Here is a 12,161-nt window from a genome sequence, read left to right as displayed (position 1 = left end):
ATCTCCAATTTCATCCCACTATGTTCTGATAATATACAGGGGATAACTTCAATTCCTTTGCACTTACTTAAACATGTTCTATGTGTGAGTATGGGGTCTATTTTTGAGAATGACCCATGTGCAGCTGAGAAGAATGTGTATTCTGATTTTGTGGGGTGGAAGACTCTGCAAACATCTGTTAAGTTCATTTGTTCAAGAGTTCGATTGAGTTCTAGTATTTCTTTACTTATTTTTTGTCTAGTTGATCTATCAGTTTGTGACAGTGGGGTGTTGAGGTCCCCCAGTACAGTTGTATTAATGCATATATGACTTTTCATGTCCGTTAGTATTTGTTTTATATAGTTGGGTGCACTGGTGTTTGGTGCATAAATATTTATGATTGTCATCTCTTCTTCTTGGGTTGTTCCCTTTACAAGGATGTAGTGTCCTTCTTCATCTCTCTTAATCAGTGTTGGTTTGAAATCTACTTGATCTGCAAAGAGGATAGCTACTCCTGCTTTTTTGTGGGTTCCTGTCACATGGAGTATTGTTTTCCACCTTTTACTTTCAGTCTATGAGTTTCCTTTTGAATTAAGTGTGTTTCTTGTATGTAGCATATTGTTGGATTTTGCTTCTTGACCCATTCTGCCAGTCTATTTCTTTTGATTGGTGAATTGAGACCATTAATGTTGATGGTTATAACTGAAATGTATTGACTTGTCATTGCCATGACTTTTTCTTTTTGTTGGGTTCTCCCCCTTTACATTTAATTTCTTGTCATGCCAGATGGGTTCATTCTGCTTTGCTTCCTGGGGTTGTGATCCTCAATGTCTCTTCCTAGGATATTGTGTAAAATTCTTTGGAGTGCTGGTTTGGTATTCACAAAGTTCCTAAGGTGCTCTTTGTCATGAAAGTATCTTATTTCTCCATCAATTTTGAAAGATAGTTTTGCAGGGTACATCCATCTGGGTTGGAGGCTGTTTTCTTTTAGGGCTTGGAATGTGTCACTCCAAGCTCTTCTTGCCTTGATGGTTTGTGTTGAGAAGTCTGCTGTGATTCTGATGGGCTTTCCTTTGTATGTGATTAGTTTGTTTTCTCTCACTGCTTGTAGAGCTTTGTTCTTCTGTTGAGTTTCTGGAATCTTAACACTTATATGCCTATGTGTAGATTTTTTTGATCAAGGCTATTTGGAGTCCTATATGTCTCACTTATCTGTATGTCAAGTTCTTTTCCTCTGCTTGGGAAATTTTCTGCCATTAATTCTGTGAATAGATTTTTTTATACCACCTGCACTCTCTCCTCTTTCTTCATTGACTCCAATCAGTCTTATGTTATTCTTCTTTGCATCATCTAGCAGCTACTGGATTGATTTCTCATGTTCCCTTACAATTTTGAAGCAATTTTTCTTTTCCTGGTCATTAATTGCAATCTTATCTTCTATATCTGAAATTCTGTCCTCACATTGGCTCATTCTGCTGTGTAGACTTTCAATGGAGTTTTTCATGTCCTGGAAATCTATTTGCATCTGTATTATGGATTCCATTTGTTTCCTATGTTGGGATTCCATCATGTTCCTGAGCTCCTCTCTAGATTTATTAATCATGTCTTGCACTAGGAGCACAATTTCTCCTGTTATCTGAGAAATTATTTCTGATTTTATTTTTTCCAGATCCCCTTTTGTTGCCAGTTCATTGGGTCCAGGTGGTTGAGTATCAGAGTGTTCCATCTCATTTCCCTTTGGGGTTGCTGTAGGTGATCTGGAAGTCTGGTTTTGAGACTTATTTACATGTTTTCTCATTTCGACTGGGGTGGGGCAGGGTGGGTGTTGTTGTTGCTTTCAGGGCTTACCTCCTCTAAGCTGGGAGGGTTGGGACCGGGCCAGGAGAGGCGGTAGTGATGATGGCCCAAAAGCCCTTTCCTCTGGGCTGGGAGTGGCGGGATCTATTTCTGCTTTTATTTTTTCTAGACTTCAGAGTCCAGATGGGTGGCTTTCCAATTGTTCCACCTTGTTGCCCCCTGGGTTTGCCTTTGGTGAGCTGGAAGTCTGGAGTTGCATCTTGTTTGAATTTCTTCTCATTTTCCATTTTATTTTTTAGTTTAATTCCTAGGTTGATGCTTATAAATTGCTTATGGCATGTAGCTTTATTGCTAATATTTAGAACTCCTAAGAAATGATGAGTCAGAGCTGTCTTCCAGGCATAGCTGGCTTGTGGGTTTTGAGTCTGTTGCAAGATCCTACCTCTTCAATTTATTGAGGATGAGAAGTTGCTGCCTATTTGGCCTAGCCCCTGGTTCTTTGGCACTGGCCTATAATATTGTTTATGACCCTTAGGCAATCTCAGTCGTGGCATACCAAGAAGAACATCCGATTAGAACAATTATGTCCCCTTGGCTAAAGTAGTACAGTCAGCAATAACAATAGCATCAAACACAGCCTAGAAAATGAAAACTGTGGTAACTATTAATTTGTCACCTTTAACTGTATGAACTACATTTGTGGTTATATAACAAAATCTAAAACCAGGAAATTGTATACAGTAAATATGCCCTCAATGTGGCAATTTTACCCTCAGGGGAGAAAATTTAAAAGGAGTTAGGGAGAACAAATAGAGAAATAGAAGAAGAGAAAGAGATTAGAAGCAAGGCTGGAGGACAAAGGAAGATTACTCGAACTTTGGGAAATTGGTGAAGACAAGAGGGGAAGAGAGAAGGAGGAAATAAAAACCAGAACAGAACAACAACAACAAATAAACTAGAAATAATGTTCACACTCATATAAAAACAAGGACATACAAATCAAGAAAAAAAGAAAACAAAACAGAAACAAAAGGACAAAAAGAAGAAAAAGAATGCCCACTTCAGGGAATGACAGAGTGGGCAGACAGAGCCCAGATCCATGTTAATTAATCCCAGCTAGCCAGCTATAGATTTATGGCAGGGTAGTGGATACTCATAGCAAGGCTGCACATTTAGTTCCACTGAAGTGCAGACTGATTTCTCACTGTGAGGCTAGAACCTGATTTTTTTCAGCCTGTAGCACTATGTGTACCTCCTGCTGGCTTGAACTCAGCTCTCTGCTAGCTTAAACTCAACACTATGACTTCCTGCTGACTTGAACTCAGTTGTGCCTCACCCTAACATTTTGAGCTGCTAGATGGAGCCAACCCACAGCTGCTCTTAGTTCTGAGCTCAGTTGGTCCCTCTCCTAGGGACCTGAATAACTCACCAGCCACTGTAGTACACTGCGTCCACTGGTGTGTTTCTTTATGGAGGCCTCTGGGATCACCTGTAGTAAGTGTGCATCTGCAAGTTTGAGCTGCCCCTCCTAGGCTGTGAGCTGGGGCCCAGGGAGTATATTTTGCTGGCCATCACCCTCTCTCTTCTGCATTGAGATCTCTCTCTCTCTCTTCACTCTCCCCATGGGCTTCAATTCTCACTTCAGATCCTTGCTTCTCTCCACTTTCTCTTTCTCACAGAGAGGCTGTTTCTCTGCTGTTCACCACCTTGTTATCTTCCCAGATCTCTCCAGACCCCTATATTCGACCTTGATTATGAGCAGAGAGATTTTCAAAGCCCAGGGGGAGAGCAACAGTCAGTATGGTTCCTCAAAAGCTTCAGTTGTCAATGGTTTCCTATAAGTACCTCCCTTTGTAGCCAACACATCCAACATGCCTGCCCATCATTTTCCTTGGTATAATTTAGCAACTAGACTTCTGCCATCTCTTACCCCCTCCCATACCTCATGACTCCAAGTCTGGGCAAGCTCCTTGAAGAGAGGACCTTGGGCCACTTTTGCTCAGTGAAACATATAAGTATCATCATACCAGGTTTGTTTGCTGAATAGCTTGTAGGTGCTCCAGAGCAGCATAGCCATTGGTAGTTTTGTGGAATGACAATTGCACTTGGGGATCCTTTGACTCACTCCTGCATTCCTCTCTCCCACCCTCTATAGTGGCTCTTTTCATGCTTTTCTATTTGTCTCCAACCTTCTATTTCCTTCTCAACTGATACCACTGACTACTTTTTTAAAAACTCAAATTTAGATAAATTTTTTCATCTTCTCTCCCTTTCATGACAAAATATAACTATGTTTACAGCTATCATTTTTCAATTTCCTCTGTTTCATGAGACAAGAGTCCCCTCTCTTGGCCAAGGATATCCTAGTATCCTGTCCTTTTGATACAATCCTGTTCTAGTTTCTCCTGTTCCTCTAATTCTTCATTTTTTCAACTGCTTCCTACCTCCCTGTCTCTTGCCTTGAGGTAAATGTTTCTCTTCAGTTCTTAGGGAAAAAGTCACAATTCTCTTTGACCTTGTGGTGGCCACTTTATGATGCCTTACAACATATTTTCCTCTCACCATAATGATTCTCAAAAGAGCCAGCTAAAAACTCACAATCTCTACTCCTTCTCTGTCACTCCCAAGCTCACTGCACAGTGGTTTTGTCTTTGCAGCCATCTTTAAAATTACTTCCCATAATGTTGTTCTTACATCTAGTTCCCATCCATTTTCCTCTGAATTTATTCCCATTTGGGAATATTGTAGGTTTGCTGGCATTGTTATGACCAAAGGAACAGCTCCTTACTTTGTCCTTAGCCTGACTTCATATTATCCAGCTATATATCTTTCTTAATTTGCCTCTTGGCTCCTCGTGTGGAAAACCTAGGCAGTGTAAGAGGCACCAGGCAGTTAACTCTGATGCGTCCAGGGGAGTTAAAACATACATAGTGGCCACTCCACCCCCAATTCCAACACTCACTGATGCCATCCTGCCTCTGAAAGTGTTTTCAATAAGAATGAGTCAGTGAATCCATTGGAGTGGGTAAGAAGAGGAAACTCTTCAAAGAGTCTCCTATTCTTACTATCCTCTGGTTTTCATATCATCTCTTCACAGGATATTAACAGACAGGTACCACAAATACCACTTGTTAAGTTCAGTGATATAAACTCATGTTTCCAGTCACCTGAGAAAAAGAATTTTGCACTATTTGCTTCCCTGGCTGATAGATAACCTGAACCATGTAACAGGAATTGACTATAGCCTCTGTGATCCACTTATATTTACATATTTATTTGGGTCCTCTTATTTTTAAGGTCTGCATTTTCCAAGTTTCTAAAAGGCTTGCATGTGAGGGGTGCTTCTGAGTTTGAGATACAGCCTTAGTGACATTGACATCTCCCCTGAAGCCCTGTGCCTGGCAGGCATGTCTCACTTACAGTTAGTTTTCTGGATTTGATAAGATCTTTTTGAATAGGCAGTCTGGAAATGCTACACATTTTCTTATTTAGCTAAAAACCCATGTTATGTATGTGGCTAAAGAAGGATGTAATTCTAAGATTTATCTAGGAACAAGACTTTACCCAGTGTATTGAATTCAAAAGTTCAACATATGTACAGGCAAAGAGCTATTAAATAATTCACATGCTCTGACCAGTTAGAACAGTGTATGTACCATGGCAAGGATCCTGAAAGAACTAGAATCTACAGCTTAAAGGACATTCTGAACAAACTGTGACTCTACCTGGCCAATACTACAGAGTTTGATATCACAAAAGGAGAGATGTACTTTGAGGACCCCAAGGCAGGAGCTCTGAAAAGCAACTGTTGGCTCCAAAAGCCAACAAGATGGCTAGAGCTGTCCTTAGCTCTCACACTGGGGATATGACCATCTTAGGATTTTTCCACACTCCTACCAATAACACCTCATTGTGACCATCCTCTTGCTCTACTTGACTGCTCTAGAATCAACTCTGTCACAAAGTTCAGTGAAGTGCAGAAATGACAAGATGTCTCCTGGGATGCATCAGTCAAAGAATGGTGCAGAACTGCCCTCATCCCTGAGAACAAACAGCATATTTGAAGAGTGTGCTCTCCTAGCAGATGCCAGGCAGACCATGAAGAAGTTACCCTCCTACTCTCCTTATTCCACATGGCCTTTAACCATGGCATCAGCATTCACACCCCAGCTAATGCTGTGCAGAGCCTAACATGGATATCTCTTGGCCAAGCCATAATAGAGAGGCTAGTCCAGGACAACCAGGCATAGCATCTGACCAGCTACTACAGCCAGAGGATGATCCCTTTGAGGAGGCTGGTGGGGGTTGATTTTACTGGAAACATGGCATTTCACCTATATCTGATCTAACATCTAGATTGGAACAGAAATAAAATTCAGATTTTAATGGTTGCTTATTACTAGCAATTGAAATACTTTTTTATTTTTTCCAAATTTAGCTTTTTTATTAGTACATGCTTGCAGTACATTATGATTATATTCCTTGTGGGGAGTTGATACATGCACACAACACATCTTAATTTTTCATCCCCTTCCCCCCCTCCCTTCCCCATCCCTCCATAAGTTGGTCCCCCTCTCATTTGCAAAAGATCTTACTATTTCCTATTATCAATCTTATTTTGGTCTTTATTTATATTTTGCTTTTTTTATATAAGAGAAACTATATGTTATTTAAACTTGTGATTTATTTCACTTAACATTATGATCTCAAGGTACATCCATTTCCCTACATATGGCTCAAGTCTATTTTTCTTTATGGTAGAGTTGTACTCCATTGTGTATTTGTGTTGGACATTGTGTATTGGACATTTTCTTTGTCCATTCATCTATTGATAGACATATAGGTTGCTCCCAAGTTTTAGCTATTTTGAATTGTGCTGCTATGAACATGGGTAATATGATGTCTGTCTTTAACTCTTTTGGGAAGATTCTTAGAAGGGGAATACCTGGGTCAAATGAAATTTCTAGTTTTAGTTTTTTGAGAAATCTCCATACTGATTCACATAGTGTTGTACTAGTTTACATTCCCACTAATGATGTAGAAACCCCCTGTCCCCCACCTTGCCAGCAGTTTTATTGATTGATTTCTTGATGACAGTCATTCTTTCTGGAGGAAGATGGAATCTCAGCGTTTTAATTCACAATTCTCTAATGGCCAGAGATGTTGAAGATTTTTGCATGTATTTATTGGCCATTTGTACTTCTTAAAAATAGCATGGTACTGGCAAAAAAAAAAAATCTGTGGATCAATAGAACAGTAGAAGATGAAGAAATAACCCAAGACATATTCAGCTATCTGATCTTTGACAAAGGGGCCAAAAACATACGTGTGAAGAAAGACAGCCTTTTTAATAAATGGTGCTGGGAAAACTATCCACGTGCAGAAAATTGAATCTAGATCCATATATCTCACCACGTGGTAAAATAAAAATAGATCAGTGATCTAAATGTTAAAACAGAAACACTTAATCTGCTGGAAGATAGCAATTGAAATTCTTAATGCATTCATTATAAGCATATATGTAGCACATAGTACTGCACTTTATAGTGCCCAGTAAAACTCTTATAAGGAGGAAAAATTCTGGCCATAAAGATATGACTCAAATCATGGGGACCTTTTCAGGAACAATGGAAAAGTGAATATGTCTTTAGCTGTGTGTGTCAGAGGCATAATTCTAGGGCTATTAGCTAACAGTGGGTTCTGAATTGTCACTCAGGCTTTTGAGAATTTTTTCTTTTCAGACTGAAAATATTTTGATTATTGTGCCTGTGGGTTGTTTATACAATGCTTTATAGATATTTCTTATATGTTCTGATCATAAATATTGCCTCTCTTATTCTCTTGCACAAAAAGAATGAGTTAATTAAAACTCTTCATATAAAGGACGAACTGCTTGTAACTGAATCTTGGTCTTTGAGTTTAAACAAAGCCTCTTAAATGATATTCATATTCTTATGATCATACAAACACTATTTATAACATAGAGGAATTATTAGAGCATCCTGCTATGGAAAGAATGCCATACTTGTTCTGTACTTACACACACACACAGCTGTCCCACTTGCTGCTCTGTGGGGTGTAACTTTCTCTTCTGAAAGATTGGAAATCTGATATGAGGTGACCTACCTGAGCGTACACATGATTAGGTGCAGCCCTGGCTTCCTAAGCATTCCTTGTTTGTCCTCTGACTGCTGAGAAACCCATGCGTCAGAGAGGAAGATTTTCAGGAATTCTGCATAAATGGATATAGAAATTTCTCAACAATGTCCTCAGGGACCCTCTGCCTTGAAGTCCAGCTAAGCAAAGGATGGGTGTCAGGGAACCCACCGCTCTCAGATTTCTAGTGTCCAGATCTGGCATTTGAACACCTGCACATGACATGTAATTCTTTCAACATAACTTCTTAAATCATTGTTAGATGTTTATGTTCTTATTTACCCTTCATTTATGGATTTCCTTTTCACCTTTGTAGCTTTTAAACTTTAGCTCCTATTTATTTCTTGTTTTCTTTTACCTTGTTTTCCCTACATCACATCATCTGATAATGTCCCACCCCACCCATTGATGCCCATGGGCCTGTTGCCTCTTGTATTCATTTCTAGTCTTTACCTTCTTGTTCTACATGGGAAATAAGAATGCAGGCAAACAGGTGGTGGATAGAAAGCCTTTCGTTCCACATACAAAAGAGGTAAGGTGTCCTTTTTATCCCAGTACAACCCACACAGACACACCCTGAGTCACAAAGTAGATTTCTGTTAGCTTTTGATGATAATCCAGGTGTTAACTACACTGTAGCTGGCTTAGAACTGACAACCTTGTTCTAAAATTGCCAGTTCAAGAAAATCAAGCAGTGATAGGCAGAATTGCTCTGTTAGTCTTATATCTAAACAGCAAGACTACTTCTCTGAAGTCTATTTCCAAAGGGATAAATTTCAGTTGAGTGATCACTCATTGAGACAACTTCATGAGCCAGGAATTTTGGTTGTAAGTAAGAGAAACTCAATTTGAATAAGTCTAAGCCTAGGGAGCCCAGCAGAAAGGGTCAAGGTATATATCTTCGTTAGGCAGATGAACTAAAGATGGAAGTATTACCCATATTTTTCTTGGCCTTTATTTGTTTTTCTGTGCAGATTGGTATCATGCTGATGCCAGCTTCTTCCAGCTTCATGCTGATGCCAGCTTCTTCCATGTGGGGGAGAATGTAGCTACTGACAACCACAGAAATTTCTTGCACCGTCATGTCATGCTCTGTTCCCAGTTTTTGTTTTTGTGGTTTTTGTACCAGGGATCGAACTCAGGACCTTGCACTTGCAAGGCAGGTGCAGTGCCACTGAGCTAAATCCCTGGCCCTCTGTTCCCAGTTTTAAAAATTCAGTGAGCGACTGGGGTGTACCTCAGTGATAGAGGACTTACCTAGCATGTATGAGGTCCTGGATTCAATCCCCAGCACCATAAAAAAAAATAGAGGAAGGATTTCACCCAGTCAAACCTGATCCAGGGAACTAGGAATGAACCTAAACTAGGAATGAAGCTGTCTCGAAGAAGATAGCAGCCCTCACTGGTACTATGTGGCTATATTAGGGTGATGATCCTGGCCTCCTCTGGACAAACAATGTACTCAATTGAAGCAGGCTTCAGAAGAATTCTTTGCCAAGAGTAATACAAGATTTCTTCAGTCCCTTCCCTTAGCAAAAGAATAAGGGAGGAATTGACTAATCTGGACTTCTCTGCAACTTACAAGGTTTTGGGAGCCTTAAGTATTGTCTGATAATCTCACTGCTAATTAAGATGCAGTATCCCCACCCCCCATAAGATTTGAAAGCCTACTTTATTTCTTTAGTCTGCCAGTATCTAGCTCTCTGTGTGAGTAACTCATCAAAAGTAAACTGTTTGCTCACTGACCCAGGGGAGAGATGGGAGAAATGAGATAGTTCTCTGTTTAGCTTGGAATCCTTTATGCAGAGACTGTCCTTGCTGGAATCTCATTCAGTTCTGTCATTTCTGGCCATACACAGTCCATGTCCCTCCATCATCTAATTGTTGAGATAGATTAACTGTCACGGTCAACTCCAGGATCCCCAACCATAAAGCACTATGTCTGGCTGATAGTCTTCCTGGTTTCTGTCTTACAGAGACATCAGGCTTAGAAAACAGTCCCACCTTAGACTATTGATTGTTTAAGCTATATGTTAGGCCTGTCCACCCCCAGCAGTGAGCAATTCAGGTCTTACAGAAAATGACCCAGAAGATGACCTGTGAGAGTCAAGGAACTGTGTTGTCACTGTTTCTGAGGACACTTGAGAACGTCATTCTCAAAGGTAAGGGGAGACCTTGATATAACATCTCTGCTCTGTGGTTTTTATATTCCTTTAAGAGATTTGGATTTTGGAGATTGGATTTCTTATATTCATAATTTTGCCCAGTTTCTGAGAGCCAAGCTTGATAGAGACAAAGGTAGTTTGGCCTCAGTAATCTTAGGTAAAATTTTCAATTCTTGACAATATACATTCAAGAACTCCTAATTTTGATTCAGTTCTGTGACACAAGAGAGATAGTATGTTTCCTTGTGGGATTCTTCAGTCAAAATCCAAGAGAATCTAAAAATGTCAGTCTGCAATTGAAGTTTCATTTCCATGAGGACAATGATCATATGACCCTCACAATATTTTTAGGTAACTAACTTGAATTACGGTGTCTCTGGAGCAGTTCTGACTCTGAAAAGTTTAGGGAGAAGATTGACTTTTCCTTCTGTCACATTGGTACCAATAACTGTCAACAAAGAAGAGGAGGAAATTTGATAAAACATTTGTGTAACATAGCTTAGTACATAAGTCGTCCATTGGACTAACATCCATGGCTGAGTAAAAATGACCTCATTCTTGTGTATATTCGTCTGTAGGATGAGCATCCTTAACAAGGTAAAAGAGGGTGAAGCTCTTCTTTAAATTCACTGCCATCCCATAGTTGGGAGAAATAGAGTCAGTCGAATAGAATCCTATTTGGCTTCTCTTCAATGGAGAGTGGTTCTCTCAATTTGTCTTTATGCAGGAAGATCTGGGCTACTCCTCTATCACTGATTTTCCCAATAGACAATGTGGACAGGACTTTTCAGAGACTTTCCAAACTTAGAATCACTCAGGGCCCCAGATATGTGATCTCAGTGTTGATCCAAGATTTCTACTGCAGATCCACTATTAGAATTAAGGAAACAGGTGTACCCTCTGGCAAAACAAGCTGTTTTAAAGTAGAGCAAGACAGCTATGTCCTAATTCTACCTCTTAAAACATTTCTCTCATGTCAGTAAATTGGAATCAATTTTGATAGCCATGTGCCTTTTTATGTCCTAATATGGAGCTGTTTTGTAATATAAGAATGACACTAGAAAGTGATAGAACCTGCTGAGCTATTAGTAGGCTAAGAAATATACGTTTATTCACCTAAGCTCAAACCCTCACTTTTGGCTGATGAGTACTGGCCCTCAAGAAGAACATTCTAAAATAATCCCTAGGTTCTTGTCCAGCTGGAGGTGGTATTTTATCCTGGCCTGTGCCCTTCTGAGGGGCTACAAATTTCTTAAGATGTAGGTCTTATCTAGAAGGTGAAAATATAGCTCTGTACCTCACCAAAAGTCAAGGTTGGAGATACTGTGGAATTGTCTGGAGTGTTCTCCATTTCACTGCTGTCTTTAAAATTTTCAGAAGTTTATAGCACATTCTGGAGGACCTGTGTAAAAGGAGATGAAGTTTCTTTAGGACAGCACTTAAAGGGAGGGATCCTTTCTGCCATGAGGACCACCGCTCAATGGGCTGGTGTGACTGCTGCGAGAGGATTGCCCCCTCAAATCTGTTGGGAGGGAAAAGTACCAGGAACCTCTGTTCTTGGTCCTCAAACAAAGCTTCTGGATTTTACAATGTATTTTAGATACTCGAGAAGATATATTTTTGCAAGTAACTAAAATGCTGTTATTATACCATATAATTCTTCTGGATTTTGCTTCTTTTTACTATCCCATGTCTTACATTTTTATGGTGTTCATAAATACTTATCTCATGTTTTCAGATGCTATCAGTAGTCCATATTATGGATGAACCACTATTTAGCTACTCCCTATTAAAGATATTTTCCAGCTTTGTGTGACGAATCATACAATCCCAATATATAAAATAGATAAAAGGTATACTTGATCTGCTCCCTCATTAAGCTGTATAAACAAAAACATAATAATTATGGATAATATAATGCTTGGCACATTATCCCTTTGTATCTTGTTAAGATACTTTTCCCTTTAGTTCCTTTATCTGTGAAATGGGAATAAAAATCCATCTCATAAGGTCATGAGAAGGTTTAAATAAGTTAGTGCACATGAAGTGCTCTGAACAGTACCT

General features: G+C 39.6%; 1 protein-coding gene across 26 annotated transcripts in view; it reads left to right on the top strand.

Moving 5' to 3' along the window:
- Positions 1-12,161, top strand: part of Ppfibp2 (PPFIB scaffold protein 2) — a 156,735-nt gene that overhangs the window by 70,874 nt on the left and 73,700 nt on the right. For 3 of the 26 annotated variants that reach the window (XM_087211778.1, XM_087211790.1, XM_087211791.1), the window contains exon 2: positions 9,909-10,094. The exons of the other annotated variants lie outside the window; for them this stretch is intronic. The gene's annotated coding sequence lies outside the window, so the exon portion shown is untranslated. The remainder of the gene's footprint in view (positions 1-9,908; positions 10,095-12,161) is intronic. 26 annotated transcript variants of the gene reach the window in all.

This window comes from Heterocephalus glaber, unplaced genomic scaffold, assembly GCF_053883595.1.
Source record: "Heterocephalus glaber isolate CG9 unplaced genomic scaffold, H.glaber_assembly_v1.0 deba00001428, whole genome shotgun sequence".
NCBI classification, from domain to species: Eukaryota; Metazoa; Chordata; class Mammalia; order Rodentia; family Bathyergidae; genus Heterocephalus; species Heterocephalus glaber.
This window is presented reverse-complemented; position numbering and strand designations above follow the sequence as displayed.